Source organism: Hipposideros armiger, unplaced genomic scaffold (assembly GCF_001890085.2).
Source record: "Hipposideros armiger isolate ML-2016 unplaced genomic scaffold, ASM189008v1 scaffold_83, whole genome shotgun sequence".
NCBI lineage: Eukaryota > Metazoa > Chordata > Mammalia > Chiroptera > Hipposideridae > Hipposideros > Hipposideros armiger.
The window spans coordinates 3,680,938-3,692,445 of record NW_017731433.1 but is presented as its reverse complement, the minus strand read 5'-3'; positions in this window follow the sequence as shown (position 1 = coordinate 3,692,445).

Genomic DNA, 11,508 nt, shown 5'->3' with positions numbered 1-11,508 from the left:
CCAAGGAAGAGAGTCGGGTACTTTGTGCAATTTTTATCAACTCTTATAACTAATTTAAATGTACATATGATCAGCCTGGAAACAAGAGGGCCGTTATACTAAGAGACGAGTCACTGGGAGGGCTCTGACTTAATAGGAACCAGAATGTGATGAAGAAAAAGGAAAACCTCATAGGAAAAAAGCATTTTGATATACTCCCAGCTGGATTCACTGTGATCAAAGAGATTTGGACAAGGAGTTAAACATCTGGATTACAAGAAATCCTTAAAGAACATTGGTATTCTCGAAGGCCCTCAAAGCCTGATTTAATTTAACCAGTTAGATTTTAGACTAAAAAAAAAAAATCATCTGCCTGGCTCAGAAATACTTGGAGAGCAATTTTACATTCAAATGCCCAGTAACCTGACACAAGATCCAATTCTTGTATTTTTTGAGGCTGAGATTTCCATAATTCCAGTTTTGCTGCCCTCATTGAATCCTACCTTTCCAGACTGTAGAACTGAAAGAACTACCCTATTTTTATGATATATCATAATTATATTATTTATTATGTAATTATATATATAATTATTATATTCATATATAATATATATATCTTATTATATATGTATCATACATATATATGATATATCATATATATATCATACATATATATATATATAGAGAGAGAGAGAGATATATATGATATATATATACACACATATCTCATTAAAACAGCTTGGACCAGCAACCCAAAATACCTGAAGTGACCTGACCCAAAACACAGATGCCCACATCTATGGTGTGATTTGCCAAATAGTTCTGCTAAGGTGCCCACCTTTTCCTTCAGTATAAAGGTCATTTTACCCAGGAGAGTAATCCATTGGAACAATTCAGATAGGTTGCAGGGAGTCACAAAATCCCAGGTCCAAATTGACTAGCTTAACTGCTCCACCCTCAGTTTTCCCATCAGTAAAATGGAGAAAATAAGAGTATTTCATACCACAGTGCCTGGAACTCAGCACAGGCTCAATACATGTTAGTGTTCTTCTCTCTTTGGTTCAGGGGGCAGTTACCTGGGAGGGTTACTAATTATCTTCCTAAGAAGGGCAGGCCGTGAGCGTAAGGATTCATGTCATCTCTTCAGGCCTTGAGAGGACAGATAGAGGCGAAGGAGCTAGGCAGGTAGAAGAGCCCTGACCTGTCTGGACTAGAAACCTTTCAAGTGTCCAGTGTTGTCTGCAGGCTGCATAAACAAAATGCCCACACATTCCATTTTTCCAAACAATGTGGAGGCTGTTATGGTTCTTAAAAATGCAACTTCATTAAAAATCAGTTTTGAATTTATGGTAGCTTTGGACATTCTCTATGCTCTCAATCAATGGACTATTAAAGCACAACTAATCTAATGGAGGGCAAGCCTGTCTCCCCACTACCCCCCTCCTTTTTAAAAAATAAAAATAAAAAGCAGTCTCAGATTGAGAAAGGCTTGGACTGTCCGATCTGGGACAGGGGAGACAGGGAGGGTGTGGGGAGCCCAGCTCTGTGGGCGCTGGGTTTGGGGACTGAGGTGGGAAAACAGCTTTCAGCCGGAGAATGTGGACCTGGAGAATGTGGCCCTGACAGCTGTGACAGGGTCAGTTTTGCTCAGGTTGTTCCCAGACAGATGCAAAATGTCAGAAAATGACAACATCCTCAAAGCAAAGCTGGCTGTGGGAGGAAAGACCCGACTTGGCAATAGTCTGGGAGATTTGACTTCCTTCAGCAAGGCAAGATGTAATTAATTCTGTTTGCCCCCGACTCCCGTTCTCCAATTCCTCTTGTTTTCCCATCTGAAAATCTTCCTTTCTTTCTCAGTTTCACTTTTTTTTTTTTCACACCCACAGAGAACCTGATTCCAGTAGTGTGGAAAAGCTTGTGAAACAAATATTTTGCTTGTATTACAAATCAGTTGTCATTTGTTTCCCATTTCCGCTGACAATTTACATCTGCCTCCCTGCCTGGCTTTACAGAGGACGTCCACTCAAGCCTTAGTGCACAAACCAAAAACAGGATGACCCCCCGGCACCATAACTTACTCAATCAAAGTGTTACAGTTATGTGCCATTCTTGGAACTTTGAATCACACTGTAGGTACTATTTTAAATCTTACTTTGTTTTAATTAATATTTTAGAGTATAAACTGTACTTTGTCATAAAATTATTCACAGAGGAAAACATCTCTAAGGGTTGCGCTCTACTCCAGTGTGCAACGTAGTAACGTTTATGTAATCAGCATCCATTTGTTGGGTAGTTATTCCCACTTTCTGACTAATATAAACTATGCCACAATGACCATCTTTGTGAACACTATTTGCATCTGTGATCCTTTCCATGGGATAGTCACCTTGAAATGGAATCCTTGGCCAAAGAACGTGAACGTTTGCAGAGCTCTCAGTACATATTGCGACCTTGTTTTCCAGAAAAGCTGCACTGTTTTACTATTCCTTATCCTCTACCCCTACCCCTGTCCCCAGCCGCCCCATCAGTATTGTAAAAATAAATGTGAAATGCTTGACATACGGTACTTGGCACCTAGTAGTGATTCAATAAAAGGTAACTGATGCTGAGGGTGAACAAATTTATTGTCACATCGCCCCTCCTCCCCTGACTCTTTGTAGCGGTCCAGTGCATCTATGGTGCTATGGGCTTTCCTCTGTTGTACATCATCTGGACGGCCAGAGTCACCTGTTTGTGTCCCTTCCTGCTCTGCACTGCCGGGGGACTGACTAGCTAATGGGATAAATTACTTGACACTGGGACTGTTGGAAGAAAAATGACTTACAGTTTTAGCCACCTTGGATTTTCAGTGTCTTAAGACTGTAACTCAGTGGTTCTCAGCTCACACGGCACGACAGACTCATTTGGGAGCTCTTTGTAAACAATGCCAGACCATGGCCTTCATTGGTCGAGGGTGAGGCCTGGACACTGGCATTTAAAAAATCCTTCCCAGGCAATTCTAACGTAAGCAAGGGATGAGAGTGCTAACCCACAGATGAGTTGTTTAGAACTTCCAGGCACCACGTAGCACCTACTGAGGGACTTATTTCTGGTGTTTCTCAAAAATTAGATCAAGAACACAAGATGAAACCCTTCAGGGCCTCAATCTGCAACAGGTTGGCAAATGTTTCTAGCATTCTGCCGGTTTGCAAGGCCAGATACATCCACTAACTCCTTCTATTGTAGAAAAGTTGTATTTTTCTATGCATCTACAATAACTTTCATAGAACCTCGTGAAGAAGAAACTGGAGCTCAAAGTAGTTCATTAACGTGTTCCGAGTCTCTGCTAGAAAGAGGCCAATCAGGGAATCAAAGCCAGGATCCTGAATCCCGTAATTTTTTTTACCACATCTTGTTGCCCTTTAAAAAATTGCATTCATCTTCCTGTGCTCATGTAACTGATTCTGATTTTATCTTTTGCTGTGTGGGGCTGACTTGGTTCCTCATTTTCAAAGAATCTTGCCTATAAATGTGTCCCCCTCCCCACAACAAACAACTGTGTTTTTACCAGGTATTATGGGTGTGTTCTAGGCATAGCCCAAGAGGAATGTAGCTGTAGCTAGTCATTGCTTTATAAATATTGATGAAGAATGGTACAAATGTTTTAAAGGAAACTTTATCTGAAGGAGTGTCTTGGAATTCAACTGTTTCTTTTCATGTTTTTCAGATCTCCTGCCCTTGGCACTGAAATCCAGCAGCCAAGGGTGGGCCAAGTCCCAGTGTTTGTTTATTATTGTGACACCAGTGATTCTGTACCTGGTAACCGGCTTTGGGGTAGGGTGACCCCAGGGATTGCAATTGGCACACTCGGTCATTGTCCCTGAGCTGTGACAAATATTTCATAACACAGTAACTCTACAGAAGGAAGTATTGAGTTGCAGATCACATGATAAACTCCTTTTAGTCTAAGGATATGAGAAAAGAAAAAGCCCATTGTATAAAAGAGAAAACTGAGGCAAAGAAAACATGGCTCAACTTGCCTGAGGACACATAGTACCACTGGCCCCACAGGAAGGGCACTTTGCACCTTGGATGGCTGTGGTACACTGGGCCTGCTTTCCCACCTTCATTATTTTCCTCTATTAGTTGCTCATTTAAAAGGTGGGGACAAAGAAGTATGTACAAAGAAGTTTATCACTGTATTGGTTATAATAACAAAATTGAAAACAATGTAAATGACAAACAATAGGAGAATGGTTAGAATATATGGCCTATTCATTCTATGAATATGTAACTGTTAAAAATAATGGTTAAAAAGTTTTTAATAACTTGGGAAAATGCTTAAAATAGAAATTATTTTTTTGGTTCTTCTTCGTCTTTCTGACCGCTAAGCCTCAGTGTGGTCCTCTGACCAGTGGATCACCTGTGAGCTTGTGAGAAATGCAGACTCTCAGGCCCCGACCCAGCCCTGCGGAATCAGAATCTGAATTTTAACATCTCCAGGTGATTCACACCACGTTCTGGTCTAGGACTTCTCAAAGATTCAGTTCCCAGACACCGTCTCTACTCTAAATACAGTTGTGCCTTGAGTTAGTGATTCTGCTACCTGGTGACATATTTAGCTTCTGATTGCATTGGTCTGGGATATGGCTTTGGGGGACTGGCATTTGTGTAAGCTCCTTCGGTGTGTCCAAAATGCAGACAAGGTTGAGATCTCCTATCTATATGATTTCCCCTGTGATATAATTTTAAGTAGAAAATGCACGATACCAAAGAGCATATTCCTTGTGATATTAGTTATGGAAAACTACATAGAGAAAATACTGGAAGAAAATATTTCAAAATATTGACCATGATACAAATAGGGGTGCGTTTTTTGGGAGGGAATGGGTTTCTGTGTGTATTTTTTTATATAGTTGTCATGAACGTCAGGCCATAGATTCAGATGTACAAGAAATGTAGCTTTATTTTTATATATTTCATATTAATTTTTACTCTGAGCCCCAATCTGCTTGTGGTGAAAACTTTTCAGTCAATTCAGAGAGATCTCTGTTAAATCAAGGTTAGCTCAATCTACCACTAGCCCATGGCATCATTGTGCGAATTGGAAAAAGTACCCCTCTAGGCTGATACAGCCCTACACCAGCACATGTGGTGTGATGGTGAAACACACACTAGATTTGGGTCTCTACCTGTTCTCTGGGCTGGGTGTCTCTGTGTAATGAACAGCCTGTACCCCTATGTTTGGTGGTTCTGGGCTCAGCCAATTTAGGACTCCATTTCCTTACCCAGCGTTTTAGGTAAGTTCCGGGAAGCTTTCATGTTGGCACTGGATTAGGAGGAGGGCAAGGAAGGCATGGAGTCTCCAAGGTCTTCCTCACTGATACTGTCCTTGCTAAGATGCCCTGATTCCCATCTGGCCTCCAAGGGAATTGGTTGACCAGACTGATGCCATAGCCTCCTTACTGCTTGCTGGTCCAGAGTTTCTCTAGGCTGGGTTTTCTCTCAGGACATCTATGCCCTTCTCGGAAATACCTGGCTGCCCCACAAGCCTCATAGGAAACAGGGAACGTTGTGAGGCCATCTCAGCCCTAGCCGCCTAGAGACACCTGCAGCCATCCCACTGTTACGTTTGACCTTGCTGCATAACACTTGCCGCCCTCCTGAGCCCCACCCACATGCCCCAAGCCCTCCTGTGGGTTCTGTCACCTCCTGCTCCCCAGGGCTGGCTGAGGTCTGGGGCAGGGCTGGGCGCAACACACAGCACCTTCTCAGTACTGCTCATTGCGTTTCTACCCAGAGAATTATTATGCTCCTCTGGGACAGGCAAACTGCCTCTTATATCACCTTACAGCCTCCCAAATCGAATGTTTATTCATGGACTTCCTGTCCTGGTTCAGGATTTACAAATCAGAACTTTAACTTGAGTCTCCAAAGGCGTTCTTTTCCTTTGCTCCAGTCTCACCCTTACCTGGCTCAGCGAGGGCCTCCCACTGAATGGGCCAAGGCAGGGTTTCTCTTAAGGAAACATGGAAAAAAATGTTGATTAACATTTTAAAATACTATCTTGCCACATGTATTTTCTATCTATCTATCTATATATTTTTTTGCAATAAACCAACAAAAATGAGCTGTAGAAAAACATCTTGTAAGAATTGTGTGTGTGTGTGTGTGTATAGAGAAGGTTACATTTTTAAAATAATCATGTTCCCTCCTCTAACAGCCACTAACACTTATTGAATACTTATTCTTTGGTATGTAATATTGAAAGTGTGTTGTATGTATTACCTCTTTCAATCCTCACTATGATATCATCATCACCAATTTTGAGATGAGAAAACTGAGATATGAAGAGTTTCAGTAAAGTGCTCCAGGCCTCACATCTGGTGAGCGGCACCCAGGGTTCAAGGGCAAAACTCCAGAAAAGCCCTGCTGAGGATGGGAGGCCGCGCTGCTCTCTACTCTCCCCCACGTGACTTGCTTCCATGATTAATGATGCAAAGATTCCCATTGGCCCACTTGAAGTTCAGGAGCAATAGCCTTTCTTCCCTCACAAATCTGTAGTGAATATTTATTTTTTAAGAAGTCCTTGGTCGTGATGGTTGTGTTTTTGCAGGTGGTCTGATGTCTGTTTTTGAAGGGAAAGACAAGGTTCATGATGAAAACCTGACACTGCTTTTGACTCATTCCTCACAGGAAGTCGGGTTTTCTCACTAAATTTTGTTGATCAAAATGAAAGAAAGGCCATAACACCCGACACAGCGTGAGAGACATAGCGCTTACTCCCGGGTGCTTGCAGACGCTCATGGGGACGTTTAGGGGCAGCATCCGGCGTGACGGGGGAGCTGTGTGCTGCCTCATTTCATCTCACCCAGTGAAAAATTGCCTTCAAGCTCTTACACCCATGACATCACTGACAGCCAGCAGCTGGGACAGCTCCCGTGGGAATACAGGGTGAATGCCTCACCCCTGGGCGTTTGGATGGGTCCATACAAGTGCTTAAAGATAAGAAGTCAATTGGTGAATTTCTGAGAAGCATTTGGCACAGTGCTGCCACATTGGTCAGCTCTCAATACACACTAGTTTCTGTCCTTCCTCCTTCATTGGAATTTAGAACCGTGTTATGGTCTGGTTATAGAAATTTCATTAAAGAGCTTTCCTTTCTGTGTTAGTCTGTTCAGGCTGCCATAACACAATACCACAGACTGAGTGGCTTACACCACAGAAATTTATTTTCTCACAGTTCTGGAGGCTGAGTCCATGATCCAGGTGCCAGCAAGACTGGTTTCTAGTGAGGCTTCTCTCCCTGGCCTGTGGAAGGTCACCTTTACTCTGTGTCCTAACATGGCTTCTTCTGTGTGCCCCTAAAGGGTGGGGAGGGGGGAAGAAGAGAAAGAGAGAGAGAGACCAGGTCTCTGGTGTCTCTTCCTCTTCATATAAGAAACCAGTTTTATTGGATTGTGGTCCCACCCTTATGATCTCATTGAAGCTTAAGTACCTCCTTCAAGGTCCTATCTCCAAATATAGTCATGTTGGGGGGTGAGAGCTTCAACATATGGATTTGAGGAGAGTCACAGTTCAGTCTATACCATGTACTGGGCCCAGTGCTAGGTGCTGGGAGTAATCATGTACGAAGACCTTTCAGACGGTGCCTTAAGGAGCTCCTAGTCTGTGATTGACTCCATAGCCATTACAGTTAGTGGGATATACAGTGAGCTGTGGGGACCACTGTAAGCAGACCTCCACATTATTAAGTGGTAGTTCCTGTGTGGCCTTCGCTATGATTGTATTGAAAGCAAGCAAATCCCACACATATTCTGGGTGAGTGGTGGTAGGACTATTTTCTTGGTATGGCAAGGTTGTACATTAAGGCCCTTTGAACTTCTGGGAAATCCAAAGCAAGAACTGGGAATGAACTTCAGCAATTAAGCCCAAACTTAAACACGGGATTTTCCTGGGGTCCCAAGATTCTGACCATCTGGAATAACCTCTCTTACATGCACTGCACCATTTCCTTGACCATAGCTACTGGTTAGAGTTGAGAGGAAGGTTGGCAGAGAGGACAAGGCAAGGTCTTTGGAATGGGAAAATTTGGAGTTGTCATAAGAGGAGGAGGCTACCAGCCCATTTCACATTACCAGATGTGTGAAAAAAGGGAAGCTCCAAAGAAGATACCCCAACCACAGCAAGCTATGTGCTCCATATACCCAAAGACCTTTACGCTCCTCACTAGGTGCAAACACACCTCCACATTGCAGCTCAAAAAGGTCCTTAAATTTGACACTTGAGATTGGCCATAACCCTGTTGGTAAAACTTGGTAAACACAAAAAACATGAGGACTGGAAGTGCAATTACTGCCTGGAACCACTAGGAGGTGAACACAATTTCCCGCTCAGAAGAAGACCAGGACTGCCATTATGGGCATATGGCTTTAGGATGGAGCATTCAGTGTGGTATTGAGGGTCGGGGTTAGAAGCTGTTGTAGGTTTATTTTTTTGGGTCGGGGGTGGGGAGGGGGCGGTGAGGCATGTCAAAGACCTAGTTATTTAAGTAGTAATATAGTGTGCATTGACCTTGATCTTTGCAAACCTAGCAGGCCCAATAGACTAGCTGGTGAAGAATTCTGGGGTGTAATATTCCAAACAAATAACTGTCCACTTTAAGATAACTAACTTACATGTGTGAGTGTGTTGTGCATCATGTGGTAGAGTACTCTATGCATGCACACACACACTCACACACACACTAACAGACATGTTTACTGAGTTAAGTACATTAGCACACTGTGCAAATATTGCTTCAGGTTGGAAAATAGATTGCATCCAAATTGTGCCATCTTTTCAAAATACACCTGGAGAGAAAATGCTGCCTATATTTCAGAGAGCCTTTAAATTTCACTGAATAGTGGTGTGTCTGTCTAGCCTGCCAAAAGTTAGGAGGATGAGTCACCAAGTTGGGGACACTGATCACAGGTGACACCAGGTCCCAGTCCCCCAGTCATCCCCTATCTTCTGGCTCCCTACACTAATTTGTAGCTCATAGCCCAACTTGCTGGTCTTCCTTGTCCTCCCAGGGCCTGCCTCCCCCAAGGTTTATCAGCCACTATAACCCGCCTTCTTCTCTCCTATACTTAGTAAAGAACCTCTGAGGACCTTCTTCTTTATATTTGGGGTTACGTGATAAAAGACCAGAATCATGAAGCCAGGTTCCCCCATAGAAACCTTGGTTGGGGTTTGCCATCCATCTGTAGAGGTGATGGTCATAAACAAGGGTAAGACCAAGGGCAAGGGCCCTAAGACAGTCGTAGGGCAAAGGAAGGAAAGTTTGCTGCCTGTGGACCACACATTGGGCTTGATCTTTTTAGTGTCATCTTATTTAATCTACAAATTTGCTATTATTATCTCCATTTTACAGATGAGGAAACTGAGGACCAGAGAAGCTAAGTAATTTCTAATGGTGGTCATACAGATCTGGGATTTGAACTTAGACATTCTGAGTTAAAATCCAGTATATTTTTTAGTACTGGTTACAATGTCACTGTGTATTTTTCGAGAACTATTCTCTATTCCTCCCTATTCTCTAGCTTCTCCATGTAATTGAGGATCATATACTGGCAATGACTATATGGATGATGATGGTGGTGGTGGTGATAATGATAATAGCAGCTAACTTTTATTGAAATTACTATAGGCCAAGCAAGCAATGTGCTAAGGGCCAAGCTTTCATTTTCTTCGATTCTCACAACTCTACACTGAAACTAGTTATTACTATCACCATTTCAGAGATGAGGCACCTGATAATTAGTAACGTTAAGAAACTTGCATAAGGTCACACAACTAGCAAGTGGTCGAGCTGGGATTTGAACCTAAGTCTCACTGCCTATAAGCCCAAGTATTTAAACCACTAGGCTGTCCTAGGCATCTTTAGATATTAAGTCTATGGAGAAATACTCAGGGCTACAGGACTATTCAGAAGAGCCTTTAAAAATTTTAAATAATAGTTAGCTAAAAGAGGATAGTCATATCTTTATGTGGCATGGTATAATCATGCAGCTGAGAAAAAATGCTTACATGCTAAAATAGGATGATTTCTAACTTTCTCTGCTTAGAAAAGTAATCAACTATGATTGTTTTCATGTATTCTGTTCTTGAATTGTAAGTTCCTGGAATCTGGTTTTTATTGCCTAGGAAGTCATCCTGGACTGTTACTGTTTGTCAAGAGCCCCTTCCATTATTTCTATAATCAGTTGATCGACTTGCTAGGATCTAGGGGACCTAGTTCATGGGTGTTTCTGGTTCACTGAAGGCCTTTAAGCAATCACCGTTGAAGGAATGAATGGTTATTTTGTTGTCAACTACTAGTATCTGGCTATGAAACAATGAAATAGGGAGTGATTTGGGAAAAGTGAAAGTATGGTTAACAATGAACTTGAGTTAATATGTCTTGACACATTGAACCTGAGTTAGTTGATCTGGTATTCTCCTACCTGCAGTGTTGAGAATGAAGTAGATGAATTTCTTCTTACCAGCACCTTGAACAGAATTAGGTATCAAACTGCATCTCAGCAACTAGTCAATATTTCCTGGAGTAATATTTTTAAATCCAAGTTTGAATATTTCCCTAATTTCAAAGAACAAACAAAAGAATGTGTTCAGCAATGAGGATCAGATGAGTATTATCCTAATATCCAGGATATGAATAGTTTGCTAATTGGTGAGCTCAGCATTAAGGATGACTCATTAAGATGCTGGGCATTGAACAGGATAGAAGCTCATGACCGCTGTCCCACGCATCCGCCCAAGGAGGAGAACTCACTTTAATTCCCTAGGTGGCAGCAGCCAACAAGGATGTAGAAGTGGCATCTCGGAGAAGGAGTACCTTCTTCTAGAGATGCAGAGAGAAGCTGGATTTGCTATTGAGTTTAAGATTTCTAAGGTGGGTGGGGCAGGATGGGAACGGGAGGTGGTGTCATGTAGAGAGGAATAAGAATTAGGAAGCCAGCATCTAAGTCTGGCTCTGCCACTAGCAGGCCATGGGACTTGGGGGCAACTCTCTCAGCAATACCACCCCCACCTCTCATTTTCTTCCTCCTCACCCTCATCCAACAAGTGGGGTTGGCTGAGCTCATCTCTAAGTACCTCTAAGGTGGTTAGATGTTATATGACTCACAATTTGATAAAGCCCCTGGCTTTTTCATCACATTCTTTACAGTGAAAGAATTTGATGGCGTCGTAGGGAGTTGTGGAGGGGAGGATTGCATATGAGTGCTCAAGAGACATGCATTATGCCACTCTTTTTTTTGTTTTTAAAGATTTTTATTGGGGAATTGGAAGAAGGGGAACAGACAAGTTGCTGTCCTTTTTGTTCTTCAGTCTAGTTGTGGAGGACGTTGCTTCACTGGCCCAAGTTGGCACCATCATTGTGCTTTTCCCGGAGCTTGAGGCAGATCAGCCGCCGGCTTCTGGACGGCCGCTCACTGCGGCTGCTGGCCGCTCACGCTGGCTGCTGGCTACACATGGTAGCCCATGGCAACCCACTGCCACAGGGAC